Consider the following 6,188-nt stretch of genomic DNA (forward strand, 5'->3'; position numbering starts at 1 on the left):
CAGAATCTGAGACATGCCCACCTTGACATTGAAGAGCTAGCTGCTGAGCCAGCCCTGGACCTGTTTCTTTCACCCATGTTTCTATGTGGGATAATTACATCTTCATAATGTCTGAGATATGGAAGAGAGTTCTAAAGCAATATACATGGATTAGGAGTTGGGACTAAATAATAATAAAGTAAATCTAAAGGCCCATATTATTGTCTTAGAAACTGGGAGGATGGGGTGGCATAGGAGAAGGGAAAGTAAAAATGTGCCCGCCCTTCCCCTTCCTTCCTTCCTTCCTTCCTTCCTTCCTTCCTTCCTTCCAAGTCTCGCCCTCTCACCCAGGCTGGAGTGCAACGGTATGATCTCGGTTCACCTCCACCTCCTGGACTCAAGCGATTCTCCCACCTCAGCCTCCCAAGTAGCTGGGATTACAGGCATGTGCCACCACACCTGGCTAATTTTTGTATTTTTAGTAGAGATGGGGTTTCACTATGTTGGCCAGGCTGGTCTCAAACTCCTGACCACAGGTGATCTGCCTGCCTCGGTCTCCCAAAGTGCTGGGATTACAGGTGTGAGCCACCGTACCAGGCTCATCTTTTGTTGAGAGAATTAATAGCTACAGTGAAATCTTTCCTCTGATAGAGAAATTTAAAATTAATTTAAAAAGTTAAAGGTAACTAGTAATAGAATAAAAATAGAATTTATCCAAATTTCTAAAAGAACAAAGCGAGTGAGCAAGAGATGTTGTGTGTAACATTAATGTAGCAAGAAGAAAGAACAAGGAAAATCCCAAGATAGAAAAACCAGGAAGCATATATAATATGATCAGATGGTAGAAGTAAGCACAAATACATCAGTGTTCTCGTAAATCATGAATAGGTTTAACTGCTCCTTTAAAATACAAAATCTGACTAGAGGCTTATAAGAAACACACCCAATAGTGATTTATATCACTATTAAGCAAAAACCATGGCTCAGTAAATGCAAACCAAACAAAACCTGGGGAGGTGATACAATGAGGAGAAAACTAAAATTCACAACAAAAAAGAAATTAATATATACACAGGATCATTTTAGTCAAAACTGTTAGAAATATAAGAAAAACTACAAGGACAAATTTATGATTCCTTTGTGTTGGTAGATTGTAACCTTAATGGCCCCCAATGAAGCAAACTTCCCATTACCCTGTCCTCGTGTGGTCCCCTCCCACATGGACTGTGGGTTTGGCCATGAGACTTACTTTGGTTGATGGGATGTGAGTAAAGAGAATGATGCAGAGACTTCATAAACTCCTGTGCATTAGGGCTTGTGCTCTTGGAATTTTTCTGCGTCAGGAACAGCTGCCAATCTAGGCTACTAGAGGCTAATGAGGGGCCGCATGGAGCACAGCCCCCATTACTGAATCCAGCCCCCCACCCCACCTACCAGTTGAATTTGGCTGTAAGAGTGAACCCAGTCAGCCCATAGAATTGTGATAAATAATAAAATGCCATTGTTTTAAGTCACTAAATTTTAGTGGGGCTTGTTATGCAGCAGTAAGTGATGACCACACTTTGTCAAACCCGAGCATCTCTTTCTGTCTGTGGCTCCTCAAAAGGAAAGAAATTAAGTACAGTTATGATTAATTTGAATAATTTGTCTGATATAATTAATACATACAAATCAAAATTTTCTACTCTGTAAATATGCATTCCTTTCAAGTATCTGTAGAAGATTTTAAAGAAATGATCATATGCCAACCCTCAGAATCTTAAGTAATTCTAAGAAAACACTTTTGCCAGGCGCGGTGGCTCACGTCTGTAATCCCAGCATTTTGGGAGGCCGAGGCAGGCAGATCACTTGAGGTCAGGAGTTCGAGACCAGCCTGGCTAACATAGTGAAACCCCGTCTCTACTAAAAATACAAAAATTAGCCAGATGTGGGTGGCACATGCCTGTAATCTCACCCACTCGGGAGTCTGAGGCAGGAGAATCACCTGAACCCAGGAGGCAGAGGTTGCAGCAAACCGGGATTGTGCCACTGCACTCCACCCTCCATCTCAAAAACAACAACAACAACAAAAAAAAACACTTTTTAGGTTATAGCCATTGACTCTAATACAATTAAACTAGAACTTAATGGCCAAAGGACAACTTAAACATCTAATCACTTGGAAATAAATTTTTTTAATCCGTATTACTCTTGGATCAAAGAGAAAATGTATGCTACAAAATGGTTATGAGAGCAAAATCAAAACAGTTGGGATTCAGCTGAAGTTATATGTAAAGAAAAATTTGTAGACACAAATTTTCTTTTATTATCAAGAAACAAAACTCACTAAAGTAACAATTTAACTAAAATGAGAAGGAAAAAGCAATAAAGTAAAACTAAGGAAGGCAAAAATATGGGTTTACAATTAAAGCATACCTTAATGAATTTAAAGATTGGAAAGAAATGCAAGAGCATTTTGAAAATAATGAACAAGACTAATCGTGAACAGTAGTGAGAAAATCGAAAATGCACAATGTTGGGAATGAGAAGTGGCATAGAAAAGGTATTTTAATTGTAAGAAAATATGTAATTGTTAATGAATTTTAAAATTTTATTAAAATTAATAAATTTTCCAGGAAAATATAATTGCTAAATTGACTCAAGAACTAGAAAACTTGAAAAGACTAATAATCAAAGAAGAAAGGGATATGTTGTTAAATAATTACTCTATAAAAAAGGCCTGTTCCATAGAGTTATACCTTGGATTTCTTTTCATTCCAGAAATTTAATGTTCTTGCTGTTTAAAATATTCCAGAACATTAAAAAAGAATGAAACAGGTCCCAATTCAGCTTTTGAAACTAAAGAAGTCCTGATACCCCAAACTAACTAAATTAGCAAAAACAAAAAGCAAAAAAGAAAACAAAAGACCAATCTGACCTAAGAGTATAGATGAAAAAAGGTAAATAAAATGCTAGCAAATCAAAACTAAAATGTTATTAAAAATAATAGACTGTGACCAAGTAGAGTTTGTTCTAGTAATTCAGGCAATGTTTCATCAATATAAATAATTACATCTTAAAATCAAAGATAAAACTTATAATTATCTACAGTGGCTGGAAAATTTCTTTGTTAACTAGAAATAGGGTATTTCATTTATGTAAAGAATACCTCTGTCAAATCAGCATTGATAAAATCCTTTGTATTAAGACATTTGAAGTATTCTTATTAATGGGACCAAACAAGGATGCCAATTTAACCACAATTATATAACATTTTCCATACAGTTTGATTTGTGGTGAAGAATCTTAAGGTTTTTTGGTACTGAGTACATTTATCCATTCTTTCCCCACTTCAAACAAGGTATTTTTTGAAATAATACTTTTATCATATGGCAAAATCTTTAATATTCTTGGTTCCATGCCCCACCTCCAGGATTTATATTCTGTATTAATTATTTCTCTATCTCTGTCCCCCCCCCACAACTTCACACTGTTCTGCATTAATTTAACTTCATAATGTGTGCTTATGACTATTTTAAATCACACATACACACATACACACCCCCCGCCCCCCGAAACTTCCCTACAGAAAAGTTTTACCAATTAACATTCCTACCAGCTGTGTGGTAGGCTGTTTCCAACATTGGGCCTTTTTCCCCAAGCCAAGTTAATATAAATTATTGATTTTTTGGGTCACCTACAGCTTGGAGAATCTGGTGAAAACTATGAACTGTTTTGCCTACTACTCCCATATATATTTATATTTATATCCATGTCTCTATATACCAAATTGCACATATTATTATAGGTGTTTATAGACTCTCTGGAGTTTATGATGGATCCCAGGTTAACAACATCTGCAGTAAATATTCATCTATACTTATTCTTGCACATTTACATTTTACATTTTTAGCTCTTTAATTCAATGGAAATGTATTTTGATGACTATTTACAATATATTCCTAAAAATGTACAGTATGATCCAATTTTTGTCCCTCCCCATAAATATGTTATATACGTGCATAAAGAAACAGAAAGCTGCAGATATACCAAAATGTTTCAATACTATGGGTGGTAAAATTGAGTGATTCTTTGTCTATTCTCTGTTTCTTTATTTAAATTTTCCACAATGAATATATTTCGCTTTTTTAATAAGAAACAGATTAATTTCTTTCAGAAAGAAAAGCAGTGAGAATGGTTTGGTTGGTTACAGAGCTACAGGGAGTGAGAGGTGGGAGAGTTTCTCTTCCTTTGTGGGTAGAGATGATTAGGGGGTCGTGGAGAGTGAAGTTTGAACATCAACTGTTTGCACTGGTGCACCAGGGCAGGCAGGAATCAGAGGCTGTCTGGGCCAATCTCACTGCCTGGACACAGGCACCTCAGTGTGAACCGGGGCCTGTGATGGGCCGATACTGCTCATTCCTGGAACAAGGGCCCTGTGTCTTCCACTGTCCAACACAAAGGACAGAGGTCCCCTGTTTACTTTGGATTAGAAATGTTCAAATGAAGGACAGCAACAACATTTGAGTTTTTCCTCTTTTCAGTTTCTTACAAAAAAACAAATTGTAGTTTAAGTCAGAGATTTTTTTGGCATCTTCCGTGAATAAAATCAATCAGACTAGATTGCTGAAGGAGTCTTAAAGAGCTTCCCTTGTTTACTATGTTTTTTAGATTTATGACTTAAGGCTTAAGAAGTAGCAGTGACTGACTAGGCCTCTGAATTGCCCATTCATTTCCCAAGAAATGGGCATTCCCAATTCCTTGGTCAGTTGGGCCAAGTGACCTTTGACCTTTGGCAATAAGCTCATTCTAGGCTGGAAGTACTCACATAATTATGGAAACACTCCTTCCTTTTGTCCAACCTCCCACACACTTCGAAATACTCCTTTCCTTTCAGATGCTCATTCAAAACCCCCCTCAATTAGACCTGCTAAGACATAGAGTTTGTATCACACATAGAAGTCTTTAAATCATCAAAGTCCAAGTGATCCCACATTGAAAGACTGTGCCTAGCACTATAGGGAATAAGACCTTGAACACCATGGTGGTAAGGTGGAAACTGTGTGGCCTTTTGTGATGTCTGGGTTCAAATCTTAGCTCCAGCACTAATGGCTAAGGACAACTTTCTGAACGTTTCTGATTGTCAATTTCCTTACCTGTAAAATGGGGGATATGGTAGTACCCAGCATATAAAGTCATTATGAAGATCAAATGAGACGATGTGTATGAAAGGGTGTAAGTCAGAGCCTGGCACATGCAAATCACTCAATGCATTGTGGCTGCCATCACTGCTGTGACTTGCAACTGTTGTCACCTCACGTGGAATAGGTGGTTACAGCATTCGCCCAGTCCAGGAAGATGGGGCTAAAGTGGCGTGTGTATAGGACTAGAAAAGTAGTTTACCAGGACAGTGATTTTCTGTCTGATACTGGCTTGTTGTTGGGTAACTACCATAATATCAGTAATTACCAAAGGAAGTGGATATAGAAATCTTGGGAAGGGCTTTTGTACTCCATATCTGCCCTGCTCTTCCAGTACTGTGAGAGTGAGAGTGCCCACCTGTGAAGAGAGATGCCCCGACAGGGATGTGATGTGCACATGAATGATACAGAAAGGGGAAAGGGAGCCTGCTAATTTTGATCCATTTTATCATCTTCTGCCCTGTCAACTCTAACCATTACTAACATCATCAGGAGCAAGTATCTGAAGTGACATTTGCTTGTTGTATCCCAGGTCATAAGGGTTCCTCAGTGTGACAGTTAATCTTATATGTCAACTTGACAGGGCTAAGGGATGCCCAAATAGCTGTGTGTGTCTGTGAGGTTGTTTCCGGAAGAGATTAGCCTTTGAATCAGTAAACAGAGTAAAAATCTGCCCTCATCATTAACAGTGGGTATCACCCTACCCAACCAGGGCCTGAATAGAATTAAAAGGTGGAGGAAGGGCAAATTTCTTCTGATTGAGCTGAGACATCCATCTTCTCCTGGTCTTGGACATTAGCATTCCTGGTTCTTGGGTCCTCAGACATGAATGGGGCCTTACACCATTGGCCCTCACTTCTTGAATCTTTGAACTGAGACTGGGACTTACAACCTTGGCTCCCCTCGTTCTCGGCCCTTAAGGCTTGGACTGGAACTACATCACTGGCTTAGCTGGGATGGCAGATTTGGGACTTCTTAGCTTCAGTAATGGTGTGAGCCAAGCCCTCCTAATAAATCTCTTTCTCTGTA

The sequence above is a fragment of the Nomascus leucogenys genome, chromosome 14 (assembly GCF_006542625.1).
Source record: "Nomascus leucogenys isolate Asia chromosome 14, Asia_NLE_v1, whole genome shotgun sequence".
Classification (NCBI taxonomy): domain Eukaryota; kingdom Metazoa; phylum Chordata; class Mammalia; order Primates; family Hylobatidae; genus Nomascus; species Nomascus leucogenys.